At 50.8% G+C, this 12,930-nt stretch overlaps 1 pseudogene; it reads right to left on the reverse strand.

Annotated features, from left to right (window-relative positions):
• Positions 1 to 12,044: 12,044 nt before the first annotated feature.
• LOC144331050 (uncharacterized) lies at positions 12,045 to 12,930 on the reverse strand (annotated as a pseudogene).

Here is a 12,930-nt window from a genome sequence, read left to right on the forward strand (position 1 = left end):
CCCATGTAACTATGGTGTGCTGGGCCATTCAACTGGTGTCCAAATCCCTGTCCAAGTGAGCTCTTTAATTTCGAGACTTTTCAGACAGCTGTTTTGTTGTTGTTGCTGTTCTGTTTTTATTAAAGGGATATGTTACAGTTATAATCAAGAATATCCCAGGCGGAGTGTGGTGGCTCATGCCTGTAATCCCAGCACTTTGGGAGGCCAAGGTGAGCAAATCACCTGAGGTCAGGAGTTCAAGAACAGCCTGGCCAACATGTTGAAACCCCATCTCTACTAATACAAAAATGAACCAGCCATGGTGGCAGGCACTTATAATCCCAGCTACTCAGGAGGCTGAGGCAGGAGAATGGCGTGAACCAAGAGGTGAGGCTACAGTGAGCCAAGATCGTGCCACTGCATTCCAGCCTGGGTAACACAGCAAGACTGTCTCAAAAAATTAAAAATAAACCAGGCCGGGCGCGGTGGCTCAAGCCTGTAATCCCAGCACTTTGGGAGGCCGAGGCGGGCGGATCACAAGGTTGGGAGATCGAGACCACAGTGAAACCCCATCTCTACTAAAAATACAAAAAATTAGCCGGGCGCGGTGGCGGGCGCCTGTAGTCCCAGCTACTCAGGAGGCTGAGGCAGGAGAATGGAGGGAACCCGGGAGGCGGAGCTTGCAGTGAGCCGAGATCGCGCCACTGCACTCCAGCCTGGGCAACAGCGTGAGACTCCGTCTCAAAAAATAAATAAATAAATAAATAAATAAAAATAAACCAATACTCCCAGTTAGTTCTTCACCAATGTCAGATACATCAGTTTAAAGAAAAATATGAAAGCATGTTTTTAAATTTCAGTGTTGAATTTAACCATATCTTTTAAGAAGATATGAAGATAGAAGTTCTCCAAGGATCGGGGGAGAAAAAAGCAGTTAAGAAAATCTTAAAACCTCAGGAGAAAAACAAGTATGGGTTAAGACCTTAAGGCAAAACTTTTTCTTTGCACTTTGATTTCAAAAGAACAGAGATGCCCAAAATATGAACTCTCCCATCTGCATTTTATATTCCTCTGTGTCTTTTGAAAGGCTGGAGATGGGATCCCAGGTTCCAAAGTGTCTGGCCATGGCTCACATCAGGCGGCATCTTTCATAGCCCTTTACTCCCCTGACTGTGCCTAGGGAGCTCTGTGGCCCAATTTACAAAAAAAAGGGTCCCAATTTACTCACGTTCATCACTTTGAGCAGAGTCTCAAGAAATGAGACAAATCTTGACACTCCACAGAAACAAGTACTCTCTTCCAAAAAGTCAAGTGTCAGGTTCCCATGAGCCAGGCAGCTTGCTTACAGAAAGCACTGGCTGACTTGCTGGTTTAATGTTAAATGCATTTAAAATGTTAAGTGATCAAACCCCCCTCCCAGTGGGTGTGCGCGTTGAGCTGGCTGCAGTAGTGATGCAGACCACGTTCTTTCCTTTGGTTTTGCTTCAAGCAGAGCACCCCACACCCAGGAAGAGGCCAAAGGACGGCATCGAGGTCTAGGACAGATTTAAGGAGAGCTGCAGGCTGACTGCCTCATCTGCAAATAGTCTCTCATTTCAGAGAAAATCACTGAACAGAGTTCATAACACGTGAATTTTTAAAATTCGTATATCTAATTTCATCCCATTAGAACTTTTGAACCTCCACCTCCCACCTAAAAAACGTCAGCTCAAGCCGATCACAGCGCAGTGCGATTTTCTATAAATAATGTGCACGCCTGCATCTGAGCTAAGATGTGAATGTTTGGAATGTGCCTGCCAGGCCCAGGAGGAACTGCAGCAAGTGTGGGGACACAAGCCGCTAAGGAATCTGATTTGGAGGGAACTGGAGGCAACTAAAACTAGGTCCACTGGTTTTTCTTGGTAAGGCTTGACTAGGCAAACTGTTATCACTGTTGCTAATTCATGGTAATTGGGATGGGGACTTAACAGTAAGTAATTAGAGCAATTACAGAATTTGCTACTCAATTACAATGGCACAGATTCCTGAGAATGGAAGAACTGTTGCCCAGGAATAGAGTTCAAGAGTTCCTCCACTTGCTCCAGGAAACATGGCATTTCCACACACCCCTGCTTTGGTCCCTGGCCACCACCATCCTGATCTCGGCCATCTTATGGCATCAGTCCCCAAAGCTGGAAACACCTGACACCTCTTGTCACCCTCCCATCTGCCCTGCCTTCCTCCAGTCCGAGATATTCAGGGATGCCCACATACAGGACCAGGAAACCAGGGTTATCCCAAACCAGTGCCTGCATTCAAAGTCCTCCACGGCAGCACAATCACCAATGGCCAATACTCCCAGAACCTTCCACCTCAAAACGGGAGCACATCTGGATTCAAGCTGACAATGCTGCATTCTCTTTGCCATGTACACATGGAGGCATGTCAGCTTCCACCTAAAGGTATCAGGTTCCACGCTGGTCAGGAGCCCAAACCTAGTCACTCTGCATGATCTCAATTCACCATCCACAGAGAAGCCTGCAGTTTTCCTCTGGTGCACGGTGTGGATGGTGGATGGTGGATGCATTTCCCCTGAAGACTCGGAGACAGGAGCCTGGCCAAGGAGGCCAGTCACCCCAGCCCCTGCAAGACCCAGATGTGACCCTCTGCTGTCTGCACACAGTACCCAAATCTGGCAGTGCTGGCTCTGTGGTGGGATCCATCTGGGCCTGCAGAGGACCCGAGGCATAGGAACCGTGCAGCCTGGCTGCAGCCGGAGGCCTAAGGGATCCCCACGAGGCTCTCCAGCCTAGGTGCCCTCACCACAGGCAGAGCCATGCAAGAGAATTGCCTGCTGAACTGGAAACGCCCCAATCTGCTCAGCCAACACAGAAAGACAACAGCCACATACAGCTGCTGAGCCCCGAAACGTGGCCACTGGGCCTGAAGGGTTGAATCTGGAATTTAATCTGTGAAGTTCTTTTCAAATGTGTTTAGCTATGTAATCAAATCTTTATTCTAATTGAATTTAAAGGAGCCTCTGGCTATGGGCTCCCTTGTCGGGCATCACAGCTCCAGGGAGTAAGAATGGGAGAGAGAGGCCCAGAGCCTCTCTGCATTCTCCACGTTAATTCAACAAGTCATCATAAGGAAAGGCACTCCAGCAGGAGAGGTGTACACGGGAAGAACTGGGTTGGCCCTGACAAGCATGACCCCCATGGCATCACAGCTGCCTCAGGCAACAGGCAAAGACAATGATGCCCACCTGGACAGGCCACCGGATGTGATGATGCACCCCCAAGCCCTAGTCCCACACCAGCCAGAGACCACCCACTGCTCGTCCCGGGTGAAACACAAGCCCTGGTCCCACAGCAGCCAGAGACCACCCGCTGCTCATCCCGGGTGAAACAGGCAGAGCTACCGAGCCCTCAAAAGCAGGAAAAATTAAGGAGGCAATTCCCACGACACACGTGACACTCCTTGGAGACAGACACAGGCTTCCCTGCGACAGTGCAGAGGATGGTGCAGTCCCTAGGCGGGCTGCTTCTTCCAATGATCGGGAAGAAACCAGATCCATTTCCTTGTAGGAGAATCATTTGTACCGTGATTAGACAGAAGACAGAAGGTGTCTGATGTTGTCAAATCATCAAGCACCTCACGGCTGCTTCTCCAAGGAAGGCTTGGAAACTTGCAGCCACCAGCGTAGGGGCGGCAGTATTAATGGAGACACGGGTGACTGAGGTCTGGTTTCCTCAGGGAAGCTAAATTTGAACTTTCACCACTGAGGAATCGGTCATTTACAGTCACTCACCCTCAATGCAGAAGAGGGCTCAAGACACTGCACCAGACTTCAACACTCAGGGTTAGGATCAGGGTCAAATTCACAAGTTTTACAAAATGTATTTACTTGGGATGCCAGAAGAGATGCAGCTTCACACCCCCCCACCTCCATGGTTTGCTTAGCCCCTTCACCAGTGCATCTCACCTACAGATGACACATCCACGCCTCATCCATGGCAGCACAGAAAACCACTTGGAAGACAGCCACTCCCACCAAGCTTCCTGGCTTTGGTGTTTAAAATCTGCATCATTTAAAATCTGCATCTCATACGTGAGATTACACTCCTCCGAACAACGACATTGTGACTGTCATTTCACCCAAAAGGGCTTTAGGAAATGACATGCGGTCCAGACGCCAGAGGTCGCCGACCACCTTACTCTAGTCTAATTCCTTTGTGCCTGTATGGAGGCTTCACAGATACAGCCCATTAATGACCGTATGAGAAGCTCAGGGCATAGACGAACTCAGTGTTGAATTTTTCCATTTATCACCCTTTTGTTTTGTCCAGAAGACAGCTGAGAAAGGCGGGGGCAGATCATCTCCTCGAGTGTAATGACTCCAGCCACTTCTCTTCACCCCAGGTCACCCCTCAGTCACACACTTTTGAGAAGCCAAAGCAGTTTTCTTCCCTTCACTCTGGGTTCCAAGCACTAAATTCTTCCGTTTTATCAATTAGATTATCAAGCAGCCGTTTGTAATCTGGACTACAATCTAATACGAAATTTAAAGCTAATTTAGGTTGCAGTAATAGCTCCTATTTACATTATAGATAAGGCATGAATGAAAACTTTAATCTGTTCATAGGACCAACTTTGTAAACAAACCAATTATTCAAGCAATGATTGTCTTCAGTTAGATGCAAATTACTTTGCTCATAAGATTTTCCAGTAGGAATTTTTAAATCCATAGTCTGTCTTTTCTGAGCCTGTCTCTGCACCTTCCCCTGAGTGCACAGCAGGACTTCTCAGGGCATCCCATCAGCAGGCCCACTGAAGAGAATAAGCCCGCAGCCCCCAGCCCAGGAATCAAGTCCGAGCCCCAGCAGTCCCTCGTCCAGCCGGGGCTTCCTCACCAGCACAGCACCCAGAGGCCTTCCAGGTTTAATGCCATGTGTGCGTGGAAAGTAGAGTGCTAGAATGACCACAGTGGACATTCTACAAATGCAAATTCCCTCCTGGAACAGCCCAGCAATCCTCTGTACCTTCCCCAAAGTACCCATGCCAGGCAGGCGTAGAGTCTAATGGGGGTGCCTAGGAATCAGCATTTAACACGATTCTGATGAATAAAAAAGTTTGAGAGGTCGGTCAGCAAGAGGCTGCCGTGGCCTCCACTCACTTGCAGGCTCTGAAGAGACACAGATTCAGGTAACACGCCAGACAGGACCGGACAAGGATGGGGAGGTTGAGGGCAAATTCCACGGACCACCAACCACCCCGCCATCCCCACTGAGACTCCGTGATTTACGGAGTGACAAAGCCAGGGAGAAAAGATGCCCGCACCACATGAGGGACTGAGATTTCACCTAAAGCACGCAGCATGTGGCTGAGGGCCAAGGTTGGGCAAGCCAGGAGCACAGAACGGGGTTCACAGGCCTAGAGGTGCCCCCCACACCCAGACCCCGCGCAGACCTCCCAAGCACTGCCTGTGTCTCCTGCCTGGTTTATTTCTTCCCCCCCTTCTACTGTGTTGGTTTCTCAGCCGCCACCCACCAACACACACCCCGTCTACAAGCTTGGTGGACTCAAAAGAGGGGGGGTAAGATCTGGACTCTGGGGCCAACGTCCTGCCTGAGACATTAGTTCCAACCCACCTAGCTGTGATGTGAGCCCCCGAGATTTCTCAAATGTGAGATGGGAAGGTAACTGAACCCACTCACCAGGACGGCTCTGCAGACAGATTACATATAGCCACACCTCGGCGTCCAGCACACGTGGGATCCCAGTCGTGTTGCCCCTGATGGGAATCCCTCTATGCCCCCTTGGCTACCACAGCCAACTCCCAGCAGCAGCTGTGGAGGGTGCATCCTCTATTCCCACTCCACTCACTTCCCATCGCTCCACGCAGTGACCTGCCACGCAGCGGCCAACAGCAAATCCGGCCCCACTGGATAATGGACCACCACCCCCCCCCTCACTTTGGGGCGTCTTCCACTTGCAGTTCCGAAGCAGGCCAAGAAACCGCCCTCAAGGGCAGTCACCTGTTCCTTAGTGCATGTAATGACCTGCCACGCAAGACCACCAGCAAACCCAGCTCCACCATCCAGGCTCCTGTGGATAACCGAACCCCCACCCCCACCTTGGAGCGTCTTCCACTTGCGGTTCTGAGGGGGGCCGAGAAACCGCTCTCAAGGGCACTCATCTGTTCCTTATTGCACTAATACCTCATTTACAGAAATCCACTTTGACTTCCAGCACTGCAGGTGTGACAATTTAGGAATCCTGCTTGCAAGCTCCAAGAGCTTGAGGTCACGTCCACCTCACCAGCATCCCAGAGACCCAGCACTATCCCACTGTGTTTAAAATTCCAAAATACTCCTTCAAAATGCTACTGGCATTTGGTTTGTGCATAAAATGCTAAAAACCTTCAAGTGCAACAAATATCTTCAACAGTTTGATATAATGACATGTGAGTTACACATCTGCCAAATTGTAAAGCCTCATGCATTTATAACATTTTATTTATGGTCAAATGGTTCAGTAATATAAATTACGAGAATCTCCAAGAAACAGGTTTTTTTCTGGCATTAGATGACCAAAGGAAAACTGGGTTCTGGCTGGCTTTCAGGCCTGTAGAGGCAGACATATCTGCTGACACAATCAAGCTCCTTCCCACTGATGTGGCCTCATCCCAGGCCCCTCATCCGGATGCCCGCAGGCCCCTGGAGGAGCAAGCTGACCTGTCCACATTTCTCAGCTGTTGCTGAGAAATGCATTGCACAGCTGTTGCTCACACTGCAGATGGAGCTCAAGGCACGAGCAGGCCACCACGCTAAAAAATACCACGCAGCGTCCACGCCAGGTGACGGTGGTTTTCACTCCATCCCAAAGCCCCAGGTATGAGTTTACAGCCATGACTACTAAATAGATTTTTAGACCCTCAAGACATACTTTGTTTACTTTTATGCAGCAAAGTTAAAAGACTATCACTCAGATATAGGCTCTGAAACTGTGGAATAATTATTTGGGAACCAGAGCCTCTGCCAGATCAGGATAAGCACTTGGGACAACACCCCGTGACCTCGGTCCACACAAACCCATCCAGACCATAGGCCTCCCGCACTGTAATTTCTGTGGATTTCTGTAAACGAGGTATTACTGCAATAAGGAACAGATGAGTGCCCTTGGGCAGTTTCTGAGCCTCCCAAGCACACGGCCACATTAAGGCTGAAGCCGCACCACCTCCAGAAACACTGTCCCTCACCGAGGTGTGCCTGGCTTCTCCCTTTTTCCAGAACTTAACAAAACCTGAAAGGACAGGTCTGTGTAGAAAAAAACAAGCTACTTGCGATTCCTCTTCCCAGTTCAGGCTGTAGGAAGCTCATTTCAGCCCTCACTGTGTTCTGACTGTGGCTTTGTTCCCATAAGAAATAAAGTCAGAATTCCAGTCCCTGTCTCCTGGGCGGTGTGGCAGGTACACATACCTTCAGTTACATGAGGAAAGGCGTGGCGAGCCCCTTCCTTCAGTAAAACTGCACAGTTCCCAGAACCCTGATGCCATCCCCCTCACACCACTGTGAACACCTGAACAGAGCACATTTCAATGCGTGCACCTTTGTGGGCTAGTTTTCTATTTCTCCACTAAATCACCCCAAATTTAGCGCCCTAAACACTGATTTATTTTCTCACATTTCTGGAAGCTGGAGTCCAAAACAGGTCCCACCATTTAACGTCGAAATGTCGGCAGGGCTGGCTCTGGGGAAGCGACTGTCTCCTTGCCTCCCGCAGCCTCTAGAGGCTTCCGCATCCCCTGGTCCATATGGCACCCACTGTCTTCAGGACCCACAGCGGCTCTGACGGCCCCCCCAACAAGAAGACGCAGAATGTCAGGAGCCCGGGCTCTAGTGCTAGGGCCAAACCTCCCCACCCTGCCGGTTCCTCACACACTCCCGTGCGAGTTAATATAGATTCCACTTTAACTAGTGTCACCTGTGTAAGGGGTAAGTGCCCAGCTGTGAACTGGTTAATCTCACCCACACAGACCGGGGAATAAACTCACAGGCCATGGACCACTCCACAAGCAATGAGTGACCACCTGCTCGGGGACCTCCATGGCCCAGCAGAGCACTCCGGTGCCTCCCATGTGGACTCAGAGTCTGCAGCGCCAGAGGGCCCTGGATAAAAAAGACAGCTCTCATGTCGGGAGACACCCACCCGTGGTTGGGTTCCCGGTACTTTAAGTAGCCCAGGTGGACAAGCTGCGCCCCGTGCAACTCCATCACAAGAATAACGGCTGCATGTGGTGAGTGCATGGGTGGCCACCCCTCAGTTCAGCTGGCCGTGTTAAGCACATCACCACCGTGACCTCAAATCAGACTCATCTGCTGGCACAGTCCAGGCATCGACCCCCAAGAACATTGTGGATCGCAATTCACAGTAGTGATTGCGATCAGGGCCACACGTGGCAAAATGTATTTACAGGAGGACGCCACAGCCGATCTGGCTGGACTGAGAGCATTTCCCACTGTACATTCTTACAACACCATTTTATTTGCGCTTTATTAAACTTTTATGGCTTTCTTCTGCCTATCTACTTGATGGGAGTGTTTCTTGTTCTTATGACTGCAGTGATACTTCAGGCTACAACTATCAATGTGTAAAATTAGTTTGGAAGGCACCTTATCATTAAACATTTCACAAGCAAGCAGTCAGAGGCACCTAACTCGGAGGCCTGTTTTCTTCTCTGAACCAAACCTACCTTGGACTCAAAGAAAACGGCACATGGAGAGGGGCTGGATGTCTAGCACCCATTCCTAGGGGGCCTCCTGGGGAGCAGATATGGAGGGAGAAGCCCTGGGCTATGCCACTGCCGTACTAAAGAAAAATCTATTTGGGTAAATGTAAGCGCCAGACATAAGAGATTAAGCAAGCCATGAAAAGAAACCACTAACCACAGCTTCTCCAAAACAGAACTAAACTCCCTTTAGTTTGAATTGGAAAAGCAGAAGTGATGATCAGGATACAAAAAAAAATGACAAAGTATCTGAACACAGGAGAATAATCAAGGGCCACTGTCTCTTCCTGTGTCAGTGGGAGCCTCGCATCTAAGCTGGATTTACAAGGTTACTACTTTGGACTGAAAGTTATCCCCAACCCTAGTTTGTAAGCAAGTGGAGCAGAACGCTTCAATTATTTCAAGGTTTAGCGGTAAAGCTCTGCAACTCTCACAACCATTTTAATTGGTGTGAATTTTAAAGTGACTCAATCTGTTGGCTGGAGTATCTAACGGCTTAACCACGGGGTCATGGTGGAAAATTATTCCAATTGCTTTTGTTTTCTCTACTGAAGATGCATTTGAATGTTCTTGTAGTTTGCAGTTGGGGCTGGTTCTGATGTTTGGTCCTGAGGAGGCCCAAGTACCCGTAGAGGAAGAATCTGAAACCTCAAGACACTCGAGTGCTGTCTGGGGAGATGGAGACCCCAACCCGAGGGACACTGACGGACTCAGCACCGGCGCAGGGCCGCCCAATGCAACAGGCCACGTATTTGCCGCTTACAAAACAACATAAGCAACCCTCCCAGGTGTGTACACACGCTCTGTACACATCTGTCCCTGCCAATGACAGCACACATTCTGTACGCACTCACATCTGTCCCTGCCAATGCCAGCACATATATCCAAGGTGTGCACACACGCTCTGTACACGTGCACATCCCTCCCTGCCAATATGAGCACACACCCTCAGGGGTGCACACACGCTCTGCACATACTCACGTCTGTCCCTGCAGCCTGAGTCAAACAGTCACAGAGAGGCAGAGGAGGAGGAGGAAGGTCGTGATGGGCACTGAAGTCCTGGGAAGGTTCCCCTCCCTACTTCGGGAGAGACCCCTCATGTGATCCTGCCGTCACTCACCCTTCCGCCTCCATCCTCCATCCTCCCACAGGGATCAGGAGGATGCCCACTGCACAGAGCTGTGATGAGCATGAACAGAAGATGGCAGGAGCTCATGCCAAGGTGCTGAGCACGGGGCCTATGGAGTGCTTCTTTCTGCTGTGGCTGACATCATCAAACAAGAGACTGACACAGCTTCCGCAGAGAATGTCACTCGCTGAGAAACTGAAACGTGTGACCTAGGAGCCTGTGAAGGTCTAAGAACAAACTAACAAACCAAACGGTTTTGTTTGTTTTTCAAACACCATAGCCTGTTTTTACTTTTTTTTTTTCATGCTCTACCTTGGGTATCATTTAGTTTAATTTCAAAGTAAGTCCAATAAATACACAAAATCACAGGACTGAGCATGGAGCATTGTTTCACTTCATGTCCTCCAGCCTTTAGGACACATTAAGGAAAGACATGATTCCAGGATTCCCATTAGAAAGGCTGCCCTGAGGCTCCTGCTGGGGCAGCCAAATTGCAGCAGTTAATGCTGCCCCCAAGCTGCTTGGATGAAGCAGAAGATTCCGGAGGTCTCTTCTCTTCTGCCCCTCACCCAGGAGAGAAGGTGGGGGGAGAAATGTGAGAGAAGACAGGAAGAAGGAGAGGGGAGGGGGGTAGAGAGGAGGGGAGAAGGAGGGAGAGAGGAGGGGGAGGGAGTGAGAGGGGAGGGGGGAGGGAGGGAGAGGGGAGGGGGGAGGGAGGGGGGAGGAAGGGAGGAGGGGCATGTTCCATCCACCAAGGCAGCTGCACTGCAGAGAGAATGGAGGGTGTGTTGTCTCTCAGGACAGCAAGTTCAAGCTGTTTATAATTGTTAGCATAAGCAGTGACCAGCTGAGGACAGGGCTGCAATTGGAGATGACAACATTTAATTTTCATAGTTGATATTGGGGACCTGCACCTAAAGCATCGTGCCTTGCCCTTTCCCCAGATGGGCCAATGCCTCTCTATACTTGACTCTATTTGACTAAATAGCTGATATTGACTAGGAATTATGACCTGTAGGATACCCCTTACCATAGTAACGTCAAACTCACGTTCTAAATGCAATTTGCTCAGGGACTGGCTTCTAACTCTGGGTAGAAATGTTAAGCTCAGTACAGTTCAATTCAGTAAGCATTTATCAAGAAACTCCTAGACCAAGAGCTGTGTTAGACACTGGGTATGGGGTGATGGGGATACGAAGATGTGGAATTAGAACTCGAGAAGCTCAAATGCTCTCATTTAATTCCCTAATGCAATTACCTAGCTTCAACCTGATGGCTGTAATGTCTAAATTCGCTTTCTCTTTATTCCAGTTCTACATAACAAAGCATAAATAATCACAGAGCAATAATTCTGTGTTGGCCTATTCAGTGGACAGAGAAGAGCATTCTGACTGGCGTGAGACACTGTCTCCATTCCCAGGAAGCCCGTGAGGTGGCTGCACGGAGCACACGCGTGAAGATTCAGGAGCACGAGCATCAGGTGATGGGAGGGGCACGGAGGCAGCACCACAAAGATGTCTGCCGAGGGGCCGCTGCAGCCGGGCTGGCCGGGAAGGTCACGGGAGCGGGCGCAGGCATCTCCCTCCAGCCGCACTTGGTTTTCGTGAGGACACATGCAGGGAAGAGGATGACACCGAAATGCTGTGGCGCTGAGGGGAGGAGAGGAGGGACACAGGGCCAAGGGCTGGCCACCACCCCTTGCGTCCCTGCCCCTATGAATGCTGCCAAAATCAGCCCCAATGGGGAGAAGTGAGGTGGGTGAAAGAGGTGGACAGACTTGGCTTCCATGGAATTCACAGATTCCAGTCATTAAAAATCCCTTCTGAGTTTTCATCTGGAAAACTTTGCAAATGTATTTAGCGACAAGAAGCAGAAGATGAAGCCAACACAGTTGGGCTCAAACCGCCACCCTTCTCCTTCTCTCTGCATCCAGGACCCACCCTGAGCCTGTGAGTGGGAGGACCCGGAGCTGCCCAGCCCAAGGGAGAGGCCCCTGACCAGAGGAGGGAGCCGCACAGCGGGGCCCCCAGCACGTGGATGGCAGGATCTGTGCTTTGTCAGTCCCAGGGCCCCAAGCAGAGAAGGCCTGGGGCTCCCAGCTGAAGTTTTGCTGTCTCCTCTGTCACCAAAGTCGAGAAGGACTGAGTGAGACCAACGTCTGCTGGCTCCTCGGTGGCTGCCGATGTGGCCCTCAGGCTGCGGGTGAAACCGTCTAGGGAAGCCGAGACAGTGGCTAGAATCACAGCCACGAGTGTTCCAGGGGCCCTAAAACACAAGCGCAGCCTGAGGAAGGCAGCGCCCGCTCAGATCCCCATCCAGGCTTGTGTGCCACACTCGAGAGGCACAAGGCACCAGAACATGGCACTTTAAGTGACTTTGTGGGGTGTAGGAACACAAAATGGGGCCTCGAGTGGCTCAGAAGTCACTCCCACCAGCCCACGGGGACCTGGGCGGCCCCTCTGGATGTGGCTGGCATCTCTCCAGGGCGGGCTCCAAAGTCCTATGGAGGAAGTGAGTGTCCGTCTTGCTCTGAGGAAGGATCCTGACAAGTATCCTGAACATGCAGGCACACAGCTGGCTGACTCATCTGAAGGGACCTGTTGAGCCACTAGCCAGGGAAGGCTGGAGAGAACTCGACTAACACACGATCCCTGCCCAGGAGCCCACCTGGGCCGCCCACGAGAAAACTACGGAAGCTGTGAAGACAGGGGTGTGCACGGGGCTGGGAGAATCCTGGGAGAAGCCGCACTGGGGACCAGGAGGGATGGAGGGCTGGGCCCCACAAGCAAACGAGGGAGGCGCTCAGTGCCATGAAGACCCCGCTGCACCCACAGCTGCAGGCCTGGCTGGCAGCACGACCGTGGCTTCAGGCGCGGGCCCAGGAGCACGTGTGTTTGGCAGGAGCTGCCCTCCTGGAGCCGCACTACGGGTACCGTCATTTTAGAGGCAGGTACCTGATATCAACGATGACAATCAACCATGCCACCCTGAATTACAGCCATGTCCTCAGCGGGTCGCTATTTACGCTGACAATTACAAAGAGTTTGAACTC

Source organism: Macaca mulatta, chromosome 9, assembly GCF_049350105.2.
Source record: "Macaca mulatta isolate MMU2019108-1 chromosome 9, T2T-MMU8v2.0, whole genome shotgun sequence".
NCBI lineage: Eukaryota > Metazoa > Chordata > Mammalia > Primates > Cercopithecidae > Macaca > Macaca mulatta.